Source organism: Cricetulus griseus, chromosome 4, assembly GCF_003668045.3.
Source record: "Cricetulus griseus strain 17A/GY chromosome 4, alternate assembly CriGri-PICRH-1.0, whole genome shotgun sequence".
Classification (NCBI taxonomy): domain Eukaryota; kingdom Metazoa; phylum Chordata; class Mammalia; order Rodentia; family Cricetidae; genus Cricetulus; species Cricetulus griseus.
This window is the reverse complement of record NC_048597.1, coordinates 153,545,457-153,570,410: the sequence shown is the minus strand read 5'-3', so window position 1 is coordinate 153,570,410 and position 24,954 is coordinate 153,545,457. Positions and strand designations below refer to the sequence as shown.

Genomic DNA, 24,954 nt, shown 5'->3' with positions numbered 1-24,954 from the left:
GGGGGGCAGAGAGAGAAAGAGAGAGGGGGAAGGGAGGGAGGGAGAGAGGGAGAGAATATGAGATATTTCTGTGGAATAAAAATGACAACAGTTTCCTGAATCTATGAGCATGAAGGGAGCTGTCTCATCAGGCCTCGAGGCAGAGTAGACACTTGGTCAAGGGTTCAGGGGCTCCCTCCCTTTCTCTCTTCCAAGCCCTATAGAAAGAAGGAAAGACTCCTGAGTATCACAGGGTTGGGAGATGCCTTTATCAACTCTAAAACCGTTCAACACAGAAGATTGCCATCCTAATCAAAGTTCACTTCTTTTGTCAGACAGGAACGCTGGGTACTGAAAGACCTCTTATGTGCATTCCTTGCCAAAACCCAGCAGTCCATTTTATCCCAAACAGCTCTGTCCTAGAGTCCCCCTCCTTCCGACTCTCTGGGACCCAGGCCACCAGCTCCATTGCTCCATCCGGGCCCTGGACCCGCCACTTCCCAGCAGAGCTTGGCTGTTCCTTGAACTTTCAACGCTAGTTTGATTTCCTCCTGGGGTACCACATGCTGCTGTGCAAATAGAGCACGTGGTCGCGCTAAACAAAGGAACAAGTGTGCTGCAAATCCCCCCCAACCCCCATCGCTGGGCTGCACCAGGAGAGGGCCAGGCCTTGCTTGCCATTTGTCACCGTAGGCCGCACACCCCGCCAGGCCTCGGGGCGCCGCAGGGATGGAGGGATGAGCGGGAGGTGGGGGTGGGGGTGGGGGAGCAAGCCTCTGCTTCTCCCATCACCGCCCTGGAAATAGCATCGGAGCTCGTACCCCCACACCCCCCCCTCCCCTAGCTGCTAAGATTTCATTTCACCTCCGACAGGCTTCATGGGGACTCGCTGTGAAAAGATCACTCTCCCGGGACGCTGGCCGTGGGAGGGGGCCCGGGTCTGTATACAGCTGTCAAAACGTCTCCGACAGGAGGCTGAGGCCCAGCTGCTCCAGCCTGGCTCAGACTGCCGGGCACGCGGGGAGCGTCGTGGACCTATCAGTGCAGCGCCGAGCGGTAATTGCATTAGGATTAGTTATCTCCAGCGCCTCGCTCATTAGCCAGGAGGATGGCTCGCATCCAGCGCGAGGGTGGCACCGGGAGAGGGTGTGCGTGGAACAGGTCGTGATAATGAAAATCTCCTCTCTCCCTTCCCACCCGGCCCCCTAGTCTCCGCCTCTCTCTTCCTGGAAACCTTATTTTCTGACTTTTTCCTAATGGTCTTATGAAATGTGCAATTTAGGAGGATTACAATGACAAAAATCAAACCAAAACAACAACGAAACCACCACATAGGTGGGGGAGGAGAGATGTTGCAAAGGGCTTGGGGCCAGGTTGCTGGAGTCAAGGCAAGGGAAGAAAGCTCTCGGCATTCTCTAATGCCAGAGCTAGGGGCTGCAGAAAGCTAAGACTATCTGGAGAGGCTGGTTCAGCCTAGGACCAGGATGAAACAGGTGATGATTTCCATGGAGGACCACACGGCACTCACCCCAGCTGAGGTAATCTCTCTTTGCTTAGTGATGCCATGAAGGAGTTAGCTGCTGCTTGAGGGAACTTGGCCAACATTCTTTATCGCACCTAGCATTGTCTGACATGCAGAAGTTGCTCAAAAATGCACGTAGTGAATGATAATTGTGAAATAGACAGGTGGGATGGATGAGATGCTCAGTTGATGAAACACCTGCCTCTCAAACATAAGACAGGAGTGTAGATCAAACTGCATCCAAAAGGCTGGGGTCTGGTGGCATGCCTGGGATTCCAGTCCTGGGCAGGCATGGGGACTGGAGGTGGGTGGTGACCTAGAAGGAACCTCTGTGCTTGATTGTCTGCTAGTCTTGAAGAATCAGTGGGTTCCAGGTCCAGTGAGAAACCCTGTCTCAAAAAATAGAGTGGAGAGAGAGAAAGGAAGACAGCTGGCCCCCCCACATACACTATGAGCATACAACATGTATGCCACACAAACATACATACACACAAAATTAAAACTAAGAGCAAAAAGTCATCATTGACTCAAAGGTCACTACTAACAAAACTCAATTTGTAACCAGACAGATTTACCAACTAGTGTCACGTAATCTACCCTTTCTAAACTAATTCTTCTCATCTGTAGAAAAGTACCCACACATTTTCCAAGGGCTTATTTGTCCATGTGGAAATCACCCAGCATAGACCAAAATTCATAGTAAATGTCCAGTAGGTCTTAGTTCCTGCTTCTTGTCTGATTCACACACACACACACACACACACACACACACACACACACACACACACACCACTACCCAAAACTCTTTGATGTCTCAGGAGGAGGTAATTAACATTCTCTTAACCCATCTGAAAGGGCCAATGGAGTACAAAGTTGTTTTATAATTAAGAAATGTATCAAACTCTGGGTAGGACTAATTGCTGTGCAAATTTGATTGAGGCCTGTGAGGACAGGATTGCCTTTAATGGTTGCAGCATAGGGGACCATTTAATATGTTTCAGGAAAAGCCCAATACCCAAATCACCACACGGGCGTCGATTGCATCACCAACCATTAGGAGCACCACTCAATGGTTCAGAAAGAATACACCAGGGCTTTGCTTAAATAATTATTTTGAAACTGGGAGGTTTATGGAGAGTTCAGGGTTCAGATTTAGAAATGTCAGAAATAGAGTTTTTATTTGTTTCCATTGCACGTAATGAATTGCCCTTTAAATAATGAAGCAAGGAAAATGCCAAGTGTTACATACTCCAGTGGATTGCCAAATGTTGAATCAGTCCCCTCCCACCCCTCACTCTCTCCTCTGGGATTGAGACTTCAAAGCCACATACATTAGAGAGATGGGGCATTTAAAATTTCCACAGGAATCATTGATTCACACGGAGATACTGAGAGATACATCCCTTTCTTAAGTCTACAGTTTGAACTTGTCCAACTTCTTGGCTCTCCTTTATCATTGGGGATCTGCAGTTGTGTCTTAGTTAAGACTTCTGTTGCTGTGATAAAACTCCACAACCAAAAGCAACGTGAGGAGGAAAGGGTTATTTTAATTTGCAGCATGTGGTCTATCATCTAGAGAAGTCAGAGCATTAACTCAATGCAGGAGCTGATGCAGAGGCCATGGAGGAGTGCTGCTTACTGCCTTGCTCCTTGTGACTTGCTCAACCTGCTTCCTTATAACATCCAGGGCCAGGAGTCCAGGGGAGGCACCAACCACAGTGATCTGGGTCCTCCTACATCAGTTATCAATCAGGAAAAAGCACCACAGTCCAATCTGGTGGGGCATTTTATCAACTGACATTCCTTCTTCAAAAATGACTCTAGGTTGTGTCAAGTTGATAATAACTAGCCAGCACAAATGGTATTGACAGGAAAGGGGCAATGGGGGGAAAGCCCTTAGAACAGCTCACTTGGTGTCTTAATTGTGTTTCTGTTGCTGTGAAGAGAAATTTTGGCCAAGGCAACTTATAAGCTTCAGAGAGTGAACCTGTGACCATTATGATGGGAAACATAGCAGTAGGCAGGCAGGCATGGTGCTGGAGCAGTAGCTGGAAGCATACATCTGATTCGTGAGGCAGAAAGTGCAAGAGAGCGAGAAAGCAAGAGATAGACAGGCAGACAGACAGACACTGGGCATGATGTGGACTTTTGAAACCTCAAAGTCTACCCCCAGTGACATACCTCCTCCAACAAGGCCACATCTCCTAATCCTTACCAAAAGAGTTCTACCACCTATCAACTAAGCATTTAAATATATGACTCCATAAGGGTCATTCTCAGCCAAACCATTACACTTGGATTCTACTTATTTATGTGGGATACAACTATTGTTCCTTTGACAGAAAGTCCACATGCATATGCTCAATTTTGGAGGAATGAGGGATCCTCCCTTCTGCTGGCTGGTTCCCTGATGTTGTGGAATAATGCTCTTGTAGACTGTAAAGATTTGTCACTTGTATTGGTTTAATAAAACAGTGATTGGCCAATAGCCAGGCAGGAAGTATAGGCAAGTCAACCAGACTAGAAGAATTCTGGGAAGAAGAAAGGCAGAGAAGCAGTTGCCAGTCAGACACAGAGGAAGCAAGATGAGAATGCCTTCCTGGGAAAAGGTACCAAGCCAATGGCTAAACATAGATAAGAATTGTGGGTCAATTTGAGTTGTAAAAGAGCTAGTTAGTAATAAGCCTGAGCAATAGCCCAAACCATTTATAATTAATATAAGCCTCTGTGTGTTTATTTGGGATTGAATGGCTGCAGGACCAGGTAGGACAGAACAGAAACTTCTGTATACACCCTGGTTCATCACTGGTGGGTGAATGCTATTCACAGCCTAAAGAACTGGAAATCTGAACAACTGGAGACCAGCCTGCTCTAAATGAAGTGGCCTTGTTTTGTCTTCTGAAACCAACAGCTTGCTCTTCCACTTCTTCAGTGTTGGGATGCCCTCACTAGATGTTATTAGTATGCTCTTAAGACTTCCCTGTTCCTAGAACTCTATGTCAGAACAATTCTCTATTCTTTGAAAGTCATGCAGCCTCAGGCACTTTGCTACAGTATCAGAATATGAACCACAGCAGTGTTAAATCCCTGTCAGCACTCCCTGACACCAGAGTTCAGTCTTCAGGAGCTGCCTTGTTGCCTGAGATTGGTTTCTGATCTCACCGCTTGCTCTTCAGTCATGCTTGCATAGTTCTCATGATGTTGCCAAGTCCAGCAAACCTCAGATCTTAAATGTACTCATTAGCTATCCATCTTCACCTGCTTCCATTGCTGCTCCCTGACTTCTTCAGCAGTACCACCTGTTCCCTAAGACTACTTTAGAGGATACACCTCTAGACACCACCCCAACCTTAATCTAGTGGGATAAATCCCACTAGACATCAGTGAGCATATTGTCTCCATCATGAATAGCTCTTAAAAAGTCTATTCTCTCTACTGTGTCATTAGTTCAGACACAGAAATGGGCTCTTGTAGGAAGATACACAAGCAAGTAACCTATTGTCCCTCATACCCTTTATTCTTGCTTTAGTTCCTCCCTATTTGTCCTGTCCATCAAGGCCAGACAATCTTGATTCAATTTCTGTTTGATTCCTGATTTTATCCCTGTACAATCCCCTCTCCTAGGACCTGGAAAGATGCCCTGAAGTTGTAGATTGAAAATGCAGAGGTTGCATGTACACCTGGTTGCAAAGTTCCCCTTTGACCCTAAGCAAGTCCTTTAGCTATCTACTGCCTACATTTTCTTCTCTGTAAAGTGAGGAGATGACCTGAAGTTTAAGGAAATGGGTGTAAAGTTGGAGGCAAAGAGATCTTCAATGAATAGTAGCTATCCATTTTTAACATTATCATCGTGCCTTGGTGTATATGTAGGGGTCAGATGACAATCTTTAGAAGGAATTCTTATATTCCACCTTGTTTGGGAAAGGGTCTCTTGATCTTTTCTGTGCATTCCAGGCTAGCTGGCCTGAAGGCTTCCAGAAACTCCTCTGTCTCCAGCCATCTCACTGTAGGATTGTTGTAATTACAAATGCATGCTGTCATGTCTGGCTGTACTTGGGTCCTAGCAATCTAAATTTCTTTATGTTTGTGTGGCAAGTGCTTTTACTCACTGAGCTATTGATGTGAGTGTTCTGTGCCAGAAACATACAGGAAGATTTTTGTGTCTTTCCAGAATATCAGAATTTATTGAATAACAGTAAGTTCACAAGGCTGTTTAAAGATGGTTCAAATGACAGGATTCATCATATGATAGAATATGCCTACCTTAGTGGCTCAGCAGAGGCAAATGCAAGTTCTTTACTCCAGTCTTAACCACTAAATCTTATATCGCACAGCACACAGCAACTATACCTATGTATCTCTCTTTCTATCTATCTCTATATGAATTACAGAATGAATACACGTAAGAGACTACAGCAGTATTCAAAAGGTTTCAGAAGTGGGCAGAAAAAGAGTTGGTATAGATACGATAACGACTAGACCAGTGTTGGAAGTCTAGTTAGAGAGCAGAGCTACAGTACTGGTTCGACTGTGAGGCTGAAAAGGTAGAACCTGGTCCTGAACAGAAAGTTGGTCAGAAACAGGAAAGATCAGGCAAACAGGCAGGTGGGCAGGCAATTGGGTGGATTGAGTCAACAGCAGGGGACTAAGTCCAGTCAAGGAGTCCTTGGTACTTGATGCACATACCAGTATCAGATGATAGGTTGATTTTGGGCTATGTCATCTAAGAGTTAGTCACATTCCTTGGTCTGGTGTGTCAGGTATGTTCTTGGGCCTGGTTTCCCTGATAGCATTTTAGTGCTCCCATAGTTCCATTCCTCCCCAGTGAAGTTCCTTTCTGTTCTCAGGTGGCAGTCATCCTTCTCACTCAAAATTTAGTCGAATGCGGCCTGTGAATCAGAGTCTCCTAGGGTAACTAATGCTCAGCCTGAAAACTGTTTAATCACATAATATGGAGTGACTTTGAGCAAGGCATTGCCTGACCTCAACAGCCATCTCCCAGCCTGATGTTCTGAATACTTTTTATTTGCCCAGTGCGCTCTATGCTTTTCTGCTTCTGTGTGCCTTGTTGTGGTCAAAATTCTCCCAGTTCTTCAAAGTACATACTTCTCATCACCCCAGTGGAACCTCTTCCCTTGCTCCCAAGGGAGCTTTTCTAAATAAGTGTGTTACTTAGAACAGCTACCTTGCAAGTCATTCTGCCTGTCATACTCCACTTGCTTCAGGCACTGGTGTCCATGGATGCAACCAGTTCAGGTCTATCCTGTGATGTTAGCACAATGGCAGAATCACTTTGTCACCCATCTTTGGAACGTCCCCCTCCTTAAGTGACACATGACTGTATTTAATTTCCCATCAATGGTGACCCTGTTTCTATAATCTGGGATGTAGCCTCTGCTCTAATGTCTCTCATGACAGGATAATTTTGTCTGTTCCTTACTTCATATGGCCCACAGAGAACAGTTGGCACTCTTTTGTATCTATGTTCTTATGTTCTCCTGGTAGTTTTAGTTAGGACTCATCCTTGTGGGGTGCATGTTTTAGTGTTTTGTTCCTTTTTTCATTTGGCTAAATAGTACTCTATTATGTGAATATGCCACACTCTGCCCATCCATTTACCTGGTATTTGACATGAGTTATTTCTAAATTTTATGAAGAAGGCTGCTATAAATACATTTGTAACAGTTTTTTCTGCTTTCATTCCTCTTGACAAAGCAGAATTGCCAAGTCATAGCAATGAAGAAGCAACACAACATCTGCCAGTAGGGCCTTGCGTTTCTGTTAGAACTGTCTGGCAGAATGGAATCACTTTATCACAAGTTCTGCCCAAGTCTTCATTTTCTGTGCATTCTTTTCTTTTTAAACTCAATTCTGAATCCTCAAATTGCCAACCATTAGCCTCTTTTTATTAAATATTTAAGGACCTAGGTGAGTAACAAACTTGCAAGTGTCTCTTATGGGGCAACTCTTTATTTGCTTATGCAGCGAAATTCAAAAGGTGTGGGGGTGCTGAGAGGATCTCAGCATGTTTTTAATATCCCTACAACCCAAAGACAGATCAACAATGTTCATTTTACAGACAGAGAAGATGCCATCTAGGGTGACAGCAAGGAAAGCAATGAATTCTTCATAATAATCTATCCAAATGCCACCATATTGGTCTGCACTTCTTATGCTGGGGTGTTCACTATAGAACAGATGGAGAGTCACCTGACTCAGTAGGCCAGGTCCCAGGTCTGTAAGGCCATTGTCACTTTTTTGTTTCATCTCATTGCCCACCTCATGTCCCACCCTGTTCCCTCAGGGTTATCTTGATGCTACCACTTAGCCATCCCTCACCCCACTGTGGTCTATTCCAGGTGCTGGGTACATGGCTGGAATATACCACCCACAAAGGCTACAGAGAATCACTGCTTTGCTTTCACTGGTTCTCAGACCAGTGGAATCTGGTCCTTCCTGGACTTAGATGAGTAAGCCCTTGGGAAATTAGCCAAAGTGTTAGGAGAAGATGATTAGTAACTCACTGGTGAGACAGAGGACAGCATCAGACAATTGGAAGAGAAGAAGGCATGTCTGAATTGAAATTTTTTTTTGTGTGTGGTGGAATGGGATGCTGAAGGCCAGTGCATCCCAAACAACAATAGGAATTATTGTTCTTTGAAGTAAGTTATTTATGATCAGAAAGATTTTTTTTCCCCTAGTTGGTCTTCAAAGTGGTTACCTCTCCTTGGTAGAGAGACACTTGTGTTTTATTCTCTTTCTCTATGCTGTATGTATTTTAAGAATTTTCCTAAAATTACCACATGGTACTTTTAAAAATTAAGGACATTTTTCTTAAAATTGGAGATGATATAGCTATAAGAAGTGATACAGAGTCATCCCATATACTATCTGTTAGTCAGCTCTCCCCAACACAAACACCTTGAAGTACTACAGTACAGTGTCACCACTGACCCTGAAGACACAGTCAATATGCCATATGAGACTCTCAAGTTTCTCCTTTTCGTCACAGTTGCCATGTCCTCCTGGACATCCTCCTCAATCCTGGAGACCATGAATCTGACCTTGATCACTTCATGAATGTTACATGCAGTGTGTAAGTTTCTGCAGGGTCTTCCATGTTGTTACATATGACAATAGTCATTCCTCGTAATTTCCCGATAGTATTCCATAGTATGGATATAGCACAGATTGTTTAGCCCTGGGGTCGCTCTCAGTTTCCTGCTGCTGTATGAAATGCTGCTATAAATGCATGCACACCTTTGTATGAGAACAGGAAAATTTCTTCTCTCTGGAAGAGATGCTTAGAAGAGCAATTTCTGGGTCATATAGTAGCTGCCACTTTATGTTGTTAATCTTCTACCAAACTTTCTCCACAGGGGCTGAACTACTCTATATTCTCACCATCAAGGTATGAGCAGTGTTGCCTTTTCCCATCACAACAGCATTTGGCAAGGTGTTCAGTGCTACCTGATTATGGTTTCCATCTGCATTTCCCCCATGGCTAGCATCTTTTTCATGTGCTGATTCGCCATCTGCAGGTTCCCTTTGATGAAATGTTTCTTCTTGCTGCTTGTACACTTTCTAATTGGACTGTCTGTGTTTCCCTCTCGGGGTTTTAGAGTTACTAATCTGTGAAGATCCTAACACCTTGTGAGTGTAACTTCCAAATATTCTCTCCTGCTCTGCTACCTGGTATCTTACTCTCATAACAGAGAATAAGGCTCCTTCTTTTCCTCATAAGGTAGACATTTATAATTTTGACGGAGTCCAGTATATCACCCTTTCCCTTTATGGATTGTGCTTTTGCTGTCAAGTCTGGTGTCTCTGCTTTAGGATCAGAAGATTTTTCTCTATTTAAGAAAAAAAATTGCCCCTTCCCCTTCCCTGTCCTCTGTTCCTCCCCATCTTCTCCCTTCCTCCTCCTTCCCTTTTGTCTTCCTCCTCACTGGGGACTAACTTTGTGTCCCACACACCAAGCTTGCAGTTTACCACTAACCACACCCCAACCTTTTATTTTCACTTTTAATATTTCAGTTTGTGATCTACTTGTACTTAATTTACGTAAGCTTGGTTAAAAGGATAAAACTTAGGTTGACCTCTTTTTTTCATCCCACCTTTCTTCCTTGTCTTCCTCTTGCTTATTTTCCCCCTCTTTTCTTTCTCCTCCTGTTTTTCTTCTCCTGTCCTCCTATTTATTCTATCTCTCCTTTTATTTCCAAGCTTTAAAAGTCTGCTCCCCCCATTATGTTGTTTTGAAGTCGTTTTAAAAAATAAGATGGGTAGGGCTGGGGAGATGGCTCAGCTGTTGAGATCACTTGCTGTCCTTGCAGAGGACATGCTTTATTAATAATATAAATATAAAATTATATAATAATATAATATAAAATTATATAAAAATAAAATGATATAATAATATAATATAAAATTATATCTATCAAAATGTATGTATTTCCATGTCAGTATACATTTTAGAATTGTTCTGTCTATAGCTACGAAGAATCATTTGAGGATTTTGATGTGTGTCACAACATCAAATTTGTAAATATATTTCAAGAAAAATATATTTGGATCTCCCATATTGTGGAGACAGTATGCACTTATTTATTTAGATTTTCTTGCTTTCTCTTGTCATTGTTTTGTAGCTGTCAATGTACAAGATATGTATATATGTATTGTTAGTTTCTTACAGTAACTATAAGTGGAGGTGGACTTACAGTGCTATTGTCCACATGTATATTGTTTGTGTATAGGAATAAAAAATGTTCATATATTTTTATATGTATAAATACTAAAAATAAGAACTATCTGCTAGTGGGGCAGTGGTGGTGCACACCTTTAATCTCAGCACTTGGGAGGCAGAGGCAGGTGGTTCTCTATGAGTTCGAGGTCAGCCTGGTCTACAGAGTGAGCCCCAGGATAGGCTACAAAGCTACACAGAGAAACCCTGTCTCAAAAAACAAACAACAAAAACAAAAAAACACAATTATTTGTTGATTATCGTGTATCCTTGAATTTTGCTAGACACTCTTACTACTTAGAGGATAAATTATTTGGGAGATGAGTTTCTTACACAAGAAAGTAGTTGGGTTGTCATATTTTTAGAGCTCATACTGTAAGTCCCTGGCTTTAAGTTGACATAGTTAGAGGACTTGGCTTTGAATTAACTTTTGACACTTTAGAGATAGCATCTCATTGGGAAGATATTATCTTGTGAGGTTTTGTTCTTTCTTTTCTATGTTCTTTGTTTCCTAGTTCTCTTATTTATTTTCCATGAATTACATTAGGCTGTTTTAATATTGTTATAAAGTCCTATTTTTTATTTAATCGCATTTTAAGATTTATTTTGTTTTTATTTTTGTGTATGCAATTGTGCATATGCACCTCTGTATAGGTGCTGGAACAGGTCAGAAGAAGACATGAGGCACTCTGGGGGGAGTTACAGACAGTTGTGAGGTGCCATGTGGGTGCTGGGAACTGCACTCTGGTCCTCTGCAAAAGCATCAAATGCTCTTAACAGCTTAGCATCTCTCCATCCTTTGATTACATCTTCTTTACACAGCATTTTACTTGTGGTTGTTGCAGTCATAATAGCTTTCGGCCTAACATACTGTAGGGTACTACTGATGTAATCATACCACAAATTCATATGAAGTATAAAATGTCACCTCCCTGTATTCTTCCTTGTCCATAAATTGTCTTAAATGCTCTTGCACGGACAACTGGAGCTACACAGACAGGATTACAGTTCTTGCTTTGCCATCAAAGATAATTAAGGAAACTAGGTGAAGTCTCTTTTGCTTACTGGACAAGCATGTTCCGATGGTTCAAGGATCACTTCCATCCTCCCCTTTTCAATACCTCAATTTCTATTTTATTTAAAGCTATTATTTTAAGGCGGGTCTGCTGGCAAAAAATAGGTTTCATTTTTTTTTTGTGTGTGTGTGTTAACACATCAATTCTTCTTTATCCTTGAAGGATGTTTTCATTGAGTATAGGCTTTAGATTTGACAGTCATATTCTTTTAGCCCTTGAAAAATGTGTCACTTCCTTCAGTGCTTCAGGTTTTGAATGAAGTTTGATGCCGTTCACCTTATTTCCCCAGATTTCTGTGCTGCCATCCCACTGCCTTTACTTTCAGAGGTTTTGCTCTGTCTTCTGTTTTGGGAAGCTTCGCTATGCTGTGCCCAAGTGTCGCTTTCTTCGGCTGGGTCTTATTTGATTTCTCTTGACTTCTTGAATCTGTGTAATTTGTTGTCAAAGTTGGGTAGTTTCAGCCAATTATTTATTTGAGGACAAATTAAACCCCACCCAAGCTTTCCTCTCCCTCTGGAACTCTGATGACATAAATATGATGTTTTTATATTTGTACTTTTTTTTTTAGCTCACAAGTCCTAAAAGCTGTTTGTATTTCTTTTGATCTATTTTCTCTCTGTTCAGATTGAATAATTTCTATTGTCTCAATTTTCCAATTCAGTGATTGTGTTTTCTATTCTGTCCTTGAACTTATCCACTAAGACTTTGGTTCTAATTATTTTCTTAATTCTTTAATTATAAGTGTCTATTGTGGCAAATGATACATGCCATACATCTTACTACAGGAACCATGTTCAAGTACACAGTTTATCGGTATCACGTCTGTATTGATGTGCAGCCATCGTCATCATCCATCTCCACAACTCTTGGAAATTAAACCCTTGCACTCTTTGGATTACAACTCTTCATTCCTCATGTCTTTTACTTCATTGAGCCATCACCTGTTTTCCATCTCACCAACTACTGCAGGATTTCTCATTTGCAGGATTCCATAGTGCTTAGCTTATTTGTTAGCAGTTTATTTTGCTTAGCATAAAACCATGTTCATCTATATTGTAGCATGTATTAGTTGACATAGTGTCCCTTTAATAAAATATCTGACATAATTAATGAATGAAAAGAAAAGGTTTGGTTTGGTTCGTGGATGCATAAGTTCTAGTCTAGACTGGGTGGGGTTCATTTGTTTTAGGCATCTGGATGATAATGGTAGAAAGTATGTGTCAGAACAAACTGCTAATGGCCAGGAAGGAAAACAAAAGAGCTAGGGGTCTAGCATCACATAGTTTCCTTCAAGGGCTGGCTTTCCATATTCTCCACGACTTCCCCTGGTAGGCTGGCAGGCATGGATGAATGATCAAGGCCCTGGCTTTACTTTTTTGGTATCATCTGGTGAGAGTGCAGGGTGCCTCATTATAGCCTGGCAGGAAGAGAAATCCAGGGGACTGTGGATGTAGGTCAGTGAAAGAGCATATGCCTAGCATGCCTGAGGTTGTGAGCATGGTCAGAAAATGGGGGGGAGAGGGAGAGAGAGAGAGGAAGAGGGAGAGGAGGAGAGAGAGAGGGAGGGATGAAAAGAGAGAGAAAGAAGAGGGAGGGAGAGAGGAGGAGGGAGAGAGAGGAAGAGGGAGTGAGGGAGGGAGGGGGAGAGAGAAAGAGAGAGAGAGAGAGAAAGAGAGAGAGAGAGAAAGAGAGGAAGAGAGAGAGACTAGTTTGTCTCCAGCCTTCACTGGTTCACTGGCATGAATAGAAAGTGCCACAGTGTCACCTGTGTCTTTTGGTGGCACAGAGTTGTCACCATCTAAAAGCTGAATGTCCTGTCAGGTTACCCCTCTTCCAGTCCTTTAGATATTTGAAAACCATCCTCTGTTGGTCTATTTTTATTCCAGACACTCTGGAATTTCCAGGTAGCTGTTTTCTCCAACTCCAAATCTGGGTTACAAGAAGCACAAAAGGAACCTGAGGGCAGTCAGTGAACTTCAGTCTGTGCTGGTCTGTGAGTCTCTCCAGATGGCTTGTCTTGCTCACTCTACCTGTGTCTGCTCAGCATCCAGAACCTTTAGCTGTACCAGTGGGAAGAATAGGGAAGATAATGCCTGCTTTGTAGTTTTGAAGCAGAAGTACATCCATGCCTTGCATTTGAAGAAAACAAAAGCAGTCTTATATTACAGTCAGAGGAATATGAGTCAATAGAGGCATGCTTGTTTAATTTATTCTGGGGACAATATGATGGTTAACTGTGATAGTATATGATAGCTGGTAATGTTCACTATTCTGTATGGAGCACATGCTATGAGGCTTGTCATGTCCTCAATTTGTACCCATCGTCACCCCTGTGAGGCCAGCATCAGTCCCACTTGTCAGTGTGAGAAAAATTGTCGAAAATGTGTGTGATGGCATATGCTTGTAATTCCAGCACTTGGGAGCCTGATGCAGGAAGATTGCAAGTTCAAGTCCAAAATCTAGTCTTGGTTTGAGACCAGTCTGAGCTACAGAGAGACACTGTGTCAAAAATGGGGGAGGGGGATGGGGAATGGGTCTGTGGATAAAGTGCTTGTTGTGCAGGCGTGAGGACTTGAGTTGGAATTCCTGGCAGCCATGCCAGCTGGGAACTGTGGTATTCTAGCACTGAGGTGTGTGTGTGTGTGTGTGTGTGTGTGTGTGTGTGTGTGTGTGTGTGTGTGTGTGTGAAGGCAGGTGGGTTTGGGGGACAGCTTGGCCAGCTAGCCTAACAGAAATGCCCAATTTTAGATTCAGATTTAGTGAGAAACTCCTATCTGAATAAATAAAGTGTGTTAGAGGAAGACACACCTGATGTTAAGCTCTGGTTTGGTACGGGCAAGTACTTCTACGCACGTGCGTGCGCACGCACGAGCGCGCGCGCGCGCACACACACACACACACACACACACACACACACACCATCTGGAGAGGGGTGAGAAGAAAAACAAAAGTCTCTGGAATATATACCACATTGAATAAGATAGTAAGAATCCCAAGGCTGCTCAACTTAACAGAGATCACAGATCCTGTGCCTCCAACCTCTGTGGAAAGTGCATTCATAAAGTTCATTTAAGAAGAAGAGAGACTGGAACTGTTTAGGGATGCCCCGTGGAGAACAGGAAATGTACTCTGTGATCAGCAGCCTCCATCATCTCTGCTCCTGCAGAACTGGCTCAGGGGCCCCTGAGAGGGAGTATATTTTACTTAGACTCCTAATGACATTTCTACAGAGCTTGTATTTTATATTACTTCCTTCAAACAACCTCAAGTGTAGGTGTAAACCAGACTTATTACAGCAGATAGGGGATCTGCAGCCTGGAGGATCAGAGAGACTGTCCTGAGCCCATATGGCAGTTGATGTTGGAAGAGGCCTGGGAAGGTTTCTGAGGCAGAAACCACTGTTTCCCCTAGCTCCCAGCACTACCTAGTGCCTGGTCTCTGCACAATGGCTTTGTTCTTACCAAACTGAATTCTGCTTTAGTTAGAGCCTGCTGAAGTTAGACCTGGGCCTCCCCTCTGACAGCCTCCTGGCTTGTACCAAAACGCAGACTGCATCTGATGAAAACCTTATGTGGAACAACGGAAAAAAAAAAAATCAACCTGAAAACCAGGCCCATCTCAATATCTCCACCCGCTGGATAAACATCTCTAAGACAGACGCACAGGGAGACCAAACTCCCTTGGCCAAGTTTCTAACTCAAAGTTTGGAAGTGGCTTGCGTTTTCCACAGAGCAGAAAACCCTTTTCATTCCTGCTACAGTGAATGACTCCTTATGGGGTGGTAATTTACTTTTAACCCCTCTCTCAGGAACCCATGATTTTGCCCGTTTGCTTGAATGAAATTATTAGTTAAAAGGAAAGGGCCACTTAAAGTTTTCTTCATCCCCACCTTTCTTTCTTCTCTTTGGAAAGCCTATTATGTTTGTTTGGGACTTTCAGAGCCTTTGGAGCCTCGCCTCTTTCTTCAGAGAGAACTTGGCTCCTTCGTGGTGCCCCCATTCCTCGGCCAATCTAATCTGACTGTTCTATTTATAATTCTTTAACCAGATGAATCTGGTCTTTGTATTTCTCTCCGAGCAGCAGAGTCCCCTCCCTAGGATTTGAGCCGTTTCACCTCTGCAAGAATCTCTTTAATTTCTCTGCAATTTGCCAGAAAGCCAGCAGCTGAAACCCTATCAGGTCCTGGATCATATCAGACCTACTTTAAACTGGCACCCTCCTCCACCCCCAGTCTCCTGGGAGTTGATTTAGGAGCAGGGTTATGCAGAAAAATTCCCAGCAGCACTTTGGCGACACCAGAAAAGTCTGAGAAGTTCAAGAGGGAGGGGCCCGTCCTCTGGAGAACAGAAAGGCTCCAAGGCAGGAACATGGCCCACATCTGCTCCTGCCTCCATCCCTCCCTGGTTTATATATATGTTTATGCTGTTTGCCTTTAAAGTCAGATTAATCAAGGCAGCTTGCCAGGAAACCATCGCGCCTACACCCCTCATTTTATAGAGAAGAAAACAGAGACAGAGAAAAGGAGAATGGGCTAATTTAGCATTAGGTAGCATGGTTTGAAATAGAAATGGCTTCCATGGGTTTGAGAACTTGGTCCCTAGCTGGTCAGGTTGCTTTTGAAGGTTGCAGAACTTCTAGGAGGTGGTATCAGAAAGAATGGAGAGGGTCACTCTTGGGCTTTTGTAGCCAGCCTCACTTGTCCAGGGCTCTGCTTTCTGAATGTAGCTGGAGTATGACCACCTTCTTTCATGGAGAAGCCCACTACCAGGCCCTCCATACATGATAAACAGCATCTGGAACTGTAAGTCAAACTAAGTCCTTTCTCCCTAAGTTTCTTCTGGATACGAAATTGGTCACAGCAAGGGGGAAAGTGACTGATGGCTGTGTCAAGTTCACATTGTATCCTGAGTGTCCCTCCTCAAACCTCCGTGAACTGGTAGAGGTGGTATTTACTTTGGTTGCATAATCCTTTAACCACCCTGAATCAAATGGTGTTTTTATGTGACCTTTTAATGGTTTTTTCATTTCTCTGCCTCTTGTTCCTTTTTGTCCCATTGTCCTTCCGGCACTTAAGTGTAGCATTGTCTGTCCTCAGGGGATGGTCACAGACTCATTGGAGTATAACTTCTATACTATGGTTTTGTTTGTTTGTTTTTTTGGATAGGCTCTGGTATAACCCAGGCTGATCTTGAGCTCACCATAGTCAAGAATGACCTTGAACTCTTGAACCTCCTGCCTCTGACTCCTGTGTGCTGGCATTATAGGTGGACAGCATCATGCCCAATGTTTGCTGTACTGAGGATTGAACTCAGTGCTCCACAAATGCTAACAAGCTCTGGACCAACTCAACTGTAGTCCTCACTCTATCTAATACATGGGTCTGAGGAACAGGAAATAAGTGTGTGAATCTTAAGTTTAAAGAAGACATTTCACCGAGTCCATAGCGACAGGAACAGCTATGAATGGGCCTCTTCAAGGCACACAGCAAGTTAGTGTCCTAGCTGGGACCACAGCCTGTGATACTTTTCTCTCAATCCAGAACTTGCTCCTCTGTTCAAAGCTTAACTGGCTCCATGTGGTCCCCAATTTTGAACTTGGTCTGGAGGGCCTATTAAGACAATTCTTTTTAATTAGGCCTCACCAGACCAACCTGATTTCCAACCTTAAACACATCTGTAATAGGAACATGTTCTAAACCCTTAAGTTCAACCACATTTTAACCTCCTTTGCCATGAGCATCCCTGTGAAATTAAAGATGAAGAGATCCAAATATTTATTTTTTGACCCCACTAACACACACTGGGCTTCTTTTGTAGCTAAACAGGCGAAGATGATCTTTTAAGTTTTTAAGTACCAGGAATTAGTGTGTCACACTGGACAGATAAAAGCACATTTAGCCTTCTAGGCTACCATACTCCCATTTGAATATGATCCATATGCTATATTAAGTTGAGGCTAACTCTCTGTAACTTCTACTGGAATCCTGAGAGGAGCAAATTTGTGACCCATAACTTCCTAAGCTGGTGGTGGCCAGTATTCCTTACTCACTCCTTCCATGATCCATTGCTGCTTCTGGCTTTACGTTCTTTGGAATGAAGGAAGAGGCTGGCAACCTCTTGTTTGGAAACCACAGGATGAGAGGAAATGGAGATTTAGTTGCTTTTCCTGTCGACTCCCTTTTCTTACAGTCAAGGGATTCCTTCTAGAAGGTAGGATAAGAACACCCATTTAGAGTAAGGATTGGGAATAACATTTCTTGAAGGTTTAGGAAGAGTTCTCTCAACATTGTATTTCATTCTCCACGGGCACTCTTCAATTCCGCAGTACCTCTGGTAGACACGTTTGGTTATCCCCATTTTAATAGCAGCCATGCAGAACAAATGTTTCAGATAAGATTTAATGCAAGTATTGGACCCTCAAGCCACCTACAGTTACGAATGTTCCCCTATGAGTTTCCTTGTGGGGAATGTGTGAGAATTCTATGGTACATGTGTATTCTTGTGAGTATAGGGATGGACTGGGTGAGTCCTGAACAGTACACATCTTCAGAGCTGTGTAGAATATGGTTGCATGCTTTCCATAATGGCTGTGCTTACCATGCTAGTACCTAGAGATGTGAAGAGCACTGTTGCTCACTCATGCTCTTGACAGCATTTGGTGTGATCAAATTTTTATTGTTTCTTCTGGATGCTTCAGAATAGATGCTTCCTTGTGGTTTTAATTTACATTTTCACTCCAATGAGTTTATTGTCTTTAAATGTTTATTATTGACAGCTCAGGTTTTCTTCATAAATTACTTGTTTGTTATCTTTTGCCAATTCACCCTGAATCCTTTCCAAATTTTCTGTTTCTGGTTGAGTTGTATGTATCGTGCATACAAATACGTTTGTGACTAAATTCATTCTAGAGTTCAATCTCTCTATAATTGTATAAATTCCAAATATCTTCTTACCTCATGTAACACTTTTCACTTTTAAATGATACCTTTAAAAAAATAGCCTCACTGATATAGAATTTGCATACTAAAATAAATAAATGGTACAGGTTGCTATATCTTAGTAAATTTATGTGACTGAACAACCATTGTCAGAATCCCAAGTTAGATTATTTTTATCAGTCTAACCTTACCCCAGTTAAGTCAATCTTTACCAACTTCCAAGCTCATTAAGCACAGATTTCTTTTTAAATTTTGTATTTTCTTGAGGTACCACATGACTAGAAGCATATAATATGCCATTTTTTATTCTGTTTTCTTTCAGTTAACATGATGTGTTTCAGATTTATCCTCAGTGCTTCATATCAGTAGTCTAATCCTTTGACTGCTGGACTCCATGCTGCTGTATAGCTAGTTGTTTCATGTCCTGTTTATCCACCTACTGTATTGAAAACCATTTGTGCTTTTCCAGATTTGATTATTATGAAATTTTCTGTGAACATTTTTGCATACATTTTGGGATTGATATATTCTTATGATGTACTGTGAGTCCATATATAAGAGTAGAGCTGCTAGTCTGCATGCTAATTCTGATGCTTACTTCTTTTGAGACAGGGTTTCACTATGTTGATTTGGAACTCATTATATAGACCAGACTAGCTTCAAATTGTAGCAGTCCTCCTGCTTGTCTTCCAAGTGCTGAGAATGCAGGCTTGTACCACCATGTGTTTTTAACACCAAGAAAATATTTTAATTCAATGACAGAAATAATGGTACAGAGTATTTGCAAGCATGCACCATGCTTCTGGCATCCACAACATTACAAACCATTTGTGGCTTTGTCCTTTTCTGTGTTTTGAGTTCATACTTGAATACAGCCTGGCTTACTATTTAGGTTGAGGAAAGAGATAGGAAAAGTGTATTTATCATCAGAAAGATATGCTCACAGTATGTGCACAAGGCCTAGACTGCGGAAGCCAAGCTCAGGCATTTTAATAAGCTGGGCAGCCATTTGTTTATGCATTACAAAGCATCAGTACACAGGAGCCATCGTGGGAAATCTCAAAACATCCCAGGCCAGCCCAGTGCATGCATGACAGGCAACTTTAGAAGCAGCAAACTGGCATCACTCATTCCCAGCTGTCTTTATTGCACACAACCCATGCAATTGAAGAGGTTGGAATTGTGTTTGGTAAACAACCTTCTAAAAAATTGTCTTTTCATCAGAAAATTCTTTACATAAGTTTGGTTTAGATAACCATTTAGATATGGGGGTAAATAGCACACAGAAACAAACATGTTCCCACCACCTTTTGTGGGTTAGGGTTTCAAGGAGTGAAGGCAGAGTCAAGTCCATCTGTTGGCAGCTTTAGGTTGTCTGTAATGGCTGCACACATTTCTTGTTCATCAGGGTACCACAAACTGGGTTACCAATCTTTTAAACTGTGTACAAAAAGTCATTACTATATATGCAAAAAGAGAAAATTAATGTTAAATAGCCAATTCATGAAATATGATGTTTTTCTTGCCTCTAATTTACAAGAAACATAAATAACAGCAACAAAACAGCATAAAATAAAATTTGTCCCTACAGGAAAAGATGAAAATACTATGCTTACTTTTTTTTTCAGAAACTGCTAAACTATTTTTAATTATTGTATATTTTAATGAATATATGTATTTTTATGAATACATATATTAAAAAATAGACACATGACTTGAAAGATAGTTCATCAAAGCAGAGATATAGGTAACTAATGGGAACATCAAAAGATACCTAGGATCATTAGCCAAAAAGAAAATTCAAAGCCATAATACAATAATGAAAAATATCCATCAAATGACTGTAATAAAAAAGGTGAACAATACCCAATTATGGTGAAGGTGTGGAAAGATTGAGACCTAAGATGTTTGGTATGGATGTATCTGCCCAGGGCTCCAGGTTTTAATGCAGCTTGCTGTAGGGCCCCTCTGTATGGATAGCTTAGTTGCCACCCAGGGATTCAGGCCAAGGTTGTTCAATGCTTTTACTCTTTTGTGTAGCTATTTCCTTAAACTGAAACACTCCCTTTTGGAGAGATAAAGAGGGAGGTTTATAGGACCATGGAAGTAATCAAATTTATCAACTCAGAAAGATCCCAAGGTTAGATAAGCTGTAAGCAATTGCTAGCTGAGACTATTTTCAGTGAAGCTGCCGCCGCTGGCAAGTTGTGTATTTTGCAACCTCTTTTCAGGCAGGCAGACTTTTCAGTGACAAAGTTGCCTTTGAGTCACCATGTTCTCATAAGTAACTTTTCACTCATGCCCCTTAATGATGTATTAGTTCTTCACATGCCACTGTGATGAAAGGACTGACAAAAGCAACTGTGGTGGTTTGAATGACAATGATCCCTATAGACCCATAGGGAGTTGCTCTACTAGTAGGTATGGCTTTGTTGGAGGAAGTGGGGGGTTGAGTTCTGAGGTTTCAAATGCTCAAGCCAGGCCCAGTGTCACTCTCTCTCTCTTCCTGCTGCCTGAGGACCCTGATGTAGAACTCTCAGCTCCTTCTTCCACAGATGCCTGTGTGCCACCATGCTTCCTGCCATGAAGATGATAATGAACTACATCTCTGAACTGTAAGTCAGGCCCAATTATAGGTTTATAGGACCAACTTATAAAAGTTGCATGGTCTTGGTGTTTCTTCACAGCCACAGAAACCCTAACTAAGACAGCAATTTATGGAAGGAAGGGTTTTTTTGGGACCACAACTCAAGAGTAAGAGTCATCTATCGCAAGTGGTGGGACCTTGAAGCCACTGGTCACATTGCATATGCAGTCAAGAATCAGGGAGGGATGAGTGACTGGTGCTCAGCTGGCTTCTTTTATGCAGTCTGAGTCCCCAGGCATGGAAAGATGCTGCCCATATTTATGGTGGGTCTTTTAATCTCAGTGAACTTAATTTAAACAATTTCATAATTTAGAGAGATGCCCAGAGGCTTGTCTTTCAGCCATTCCAATCACAAACCCCAGTAAATTCATATTCATTAATTCACCAAGTTAGACTGGGGTGGAAGGATTTTTCTCTCTTGGTCTGTTGTCAGTGCTGTATCTGGTGGGCAGTGTTTCTTCACGTCTTGCTAGGAAAAGCCATACAACACACTCTGTGTTAACTCATCTGTGTGCCGGTTGGGAGGCCAACAGCCAGGTCTCCAGTTTCTGTTGACTTTCCTGGGTCACCCATATAAGTGCCCACTTCCCAGTCATCAAGGAACATGCAGGAAGTTTCTTCCTGTTCTTCTATGGCCTTCTTTCTGCCAGGATGTCCCTCATTAAAGTTAGTCTCATCATCACAAACCTAGGGTTGCAACCTTGGGCTGGCAAGCTATAGTGGCTTCTCTCTGTTTAATTCTTAGAGAATTTGTCACTTTAAGCTGGGCTTTGTTCCATTCCTCCATCCGCTAACCCCTTGGATGATTTGAACTGGATCCTTCTGGCTTTAAAACTTCTGTTTTTGCAGCTTTCCCAGCGCTGGTAAGACTGTAATTTCCACTAACGAAGTTGGGTCAGGGATGAGAACCTCAGGATGAAGATCATATGCTCTATCATTATTACCTAAAGTTCCAACAGACCTTTAAGAGTAAATACTTCCCAATTTATTGTTTGTCTTTAATTGATTTCTAGAGCCCTGAAATGATGAATTGTGGTGACTTTGTCCTATATTGCACTTATTTGTGAAGAGCTGTATTCTTTATGCCTCCACAATCAAAATTCCTTCCAAGTAGCTTCTTTGCTACACAGAAGTCTTGATCTTTAACACAGCCAGGCTTATCACTCTGTTATATTGCTGTGGTTTAGATGCTTGTGTTCCATCCAGACTCATGTTGAGATGCTCTTGTGCAACATTAATGTGAGGTATATCCTTCGGGAGGTAGCTGGGTCATGAGGGCTCATGGAATTAGATATCCTAATTACAGGACTTGATGATGGAGTTCACTGTTTTGTGATCCTGTTCCTGCTTTATGGAGATACAGCATTCTCTCCTCTAAGAACACAAAATTCAAGGTACCATGCTGGAAGCAGAGACTCTGGACATCCTTCCCAGCTCATGCTGTTATCTTGAATTTTCTAGTCTCCAATACATTTCAACTTTCAGAATAGTGATGTCAGGTTTGTTACTCAAGAAGGGATGCTCAGAATCTATATTAGATAGGAGCTCTGAAAATGAGACACATGTTAAAGATAGCAAAAAAGAAAAGTAGGTAGCATTTAGGGTCTATTCAGATTTTGCAAGCAAGACTTGAACATGTCACTGTGAATTAAATTAAGTGAAAGGGGATCTAGAACATTCTAAGGTAGGGACTAACAATGACACATTAAGCCCTATCTAGATAAGTGCTTCAGGTGTTGTAGTTGGCAGTAGAACTTATGAGTAGGCCATTAGGAGTCTTGATCTAGAAGTGAAGATGTTACAACCAGAGATATCTCTGTGAGGCTCGTTTGCTCATAAACTTTGTAGGTTGGTGAGGAGGATTATCTGAGATGGGTACACAGGGAATATAGCAAAGGATGAACTTGGAGGATGGAGAGGACAGGGTACAGGAGTAGGGCAACAAGCGAGAAGGAAACAGCTCAGGGTTTCCTGAGCTGAGTCTCACAATAAGTGGTAACAGAGAAAGGAGGTCTTGTACCTCCTCATTTAGTTCCCCTGCTGGAGAAGAGGATTATTGCATCTCTCAAAAGAGAAGAGACAATCTTCAAAACTTGACTTCCCAAAGCCCAGAAAAGTACAACCCATCTCCACCCCATAGACAACTAAATATATTTGCTTACCATGCTGGTTGGTATTTTTAATTTTTTCCCTTTGACATACTTAGGAATGTCTAGGAAGAGGAAATGCTGATTGAGAAAATGCTTCTGTCAAAGCAGCCTGTCAGCAAGTCTCTGGGGGCATTTTCCTAATTAATGATTAACATGAGAGAGCCCAGCCCACTGTGGGTGCTAGAAACCCTGAGCAGGTGTACCTGGATTGCATAAGAAAGCAGGCTGAGCAAGCAAGCCTTGGGGAGCAAACCAGTAAGCAGCATTCCTCCATGGTTTCTGCATCAGTTAGTTCCGGCCTCTATGTTCCAGGTCTGAGTTCTTTCTCTGATGTCCCTCCACGAAGAACTGTGAGATCTAAGGTGAGGCAAACCCCTTTCTTCTCAAGTTGCTTTTGGTCATGGCGTTTAGCTCAGCAGGAGAAAGGTAACTAATACACTTACCTACTGACCTCAAGCCTGTCTATCAGTTATTAGTCTGCTGTGAAAAATCAACTCAGGTGTGACTTTGAACTTAGTTAAGAAGAAATAAAACAGGGTGTCTACTCTCCACAGGTATTTTGTAGGTCAAGGCCTTTTAGCCTTACCCTAAATAAAATCAGTGATGCAGCCTTTACTGTGTTCTTTGACATCAATGCATCCTGCTGTACACCAATCAGTGAATACAGATAAATGAAACCCCAGGGCTAAAAGAGATGGTAGAACATGTCCTCTCTGTACATAGAAGGGAACACTCAGGGTCAGAGAGGTGCAGTGGCCTGAATCAAGTCACATGGTACAGTAGAGGCAGAGATGGGACTAGATGTTCTAACTTGAAGCTTTCATGGCTTAAAGCCATGCATGGATAAGCATATCACTCTTGCCTGTGACAACACTGTTACTGGGCTACTTATGTTTTCTTAGTTATGAGCCCTTCCTTTACCCAAATGGTGACTACAGGTGCCTGTAAATACACTATGATCGCATGTTCATCTATTTTAAAGTTGCTTTCTGTATGTTAAAAAAAATACCTTTGGCTGTATAGAGGGCTGATAAATGGAGACAGTTAAATCCACATGCCATTAGTCTGCAAGCAGAAGTGTCAAGGGAGGCAGCATCAATTAATTTGTTGATAGGATTTGCTGGAAGAATCTTGCAGACTGGCCATCCAGTGCCTGTGATGGTTCTTCTATGAAGTACAATTTGTATTCTTAAAGGAATTTGTACTAACATTGTTGCAGTTCATTATATTTACTAAACTAGATGCTCTTAACACATATTCAAAACAAATATAACTGAGTGCTACTGTGTGCCAGGCCACAGGAACTCTTACAGTGAGCAAGACACATACCCTCTTGCCTTCTGTAGCAATACATTTGCTCCAGACAATAAACATGCAAATTAATATATGATATGCCTTTCAGATAGTGACAAAAGCAATAGGATAGAGAACAGCCAGGGCAGGGGAAGGTGGGATGGCTCTCTACTTTTCAGTGAGGCCAGGAATATCCCCTATTGTAGGTCAAATTCACCGGGCAACTGACTCAGATTGTGATTAGCCGATTGAGGTTCTTTGCAGAACCCTTCAGGATTAGGGTGTTTGGTGAGTACAGAAGATTCCAGCAGGCAGAAAGAGATGCTGGCCCATTATGCAGTCATAGGAAAGCTAAAGGGAGTCAGGGAACCTGCTGAAAATCTTGGATAGAGCTGCAGGCCAAGGCTACTTAAACTCTCTCATAGTCAGTATTATATTCATCTGTGGGCTGCCGAGTGTGTGTGTGTGTGTGTGTGTGTGTGTGTGTGTGTGTGTGTGTGTGTGTGTGTGTGTGGTCTTAAGCTGAGGGCAATATGATCGTGCCCCAGTTACAAGAGAAGAGGACTTCAATACTGAAAAGGGGACCTTCTAAGTGTCTTACTACCACTTC

The 24,954-nt window shown here is 42.3% G+C and overlaps 1 long non-coding RNA gene across 14 annotated transcripts in view; it reads left to right on the top strand.

The window, feature by feature from the left end:
• The window catches only part of LOC103162770, a 163,133-nt gene that overhangs the window by 39,113 nt on the left and 99,066 nt on the right, over positions 1–24,954 (top strand). For 5 of the 14 annotated variants that reach the window (XR_004769602.1, XR_004769596.1, XR_004769597.1 and 2 more), the window contains exon 3: positions 8,881–8,912. The exons of 7 other annotated variants lie outside the window; for them this stretch is intronic. This is a non-coding gene — a long non-coding RNA (uncharacterized LOC103162770). Of the gene's footprint in view, positions 1–8,513; positions 8,598–8,880; positions 8,913–24,954 lie in introns of all 14 variants that reach the window. 2 more of the 14 variants (XR_004769600.1, XR_004769604.1) reach the window with 1 other exon arrangement.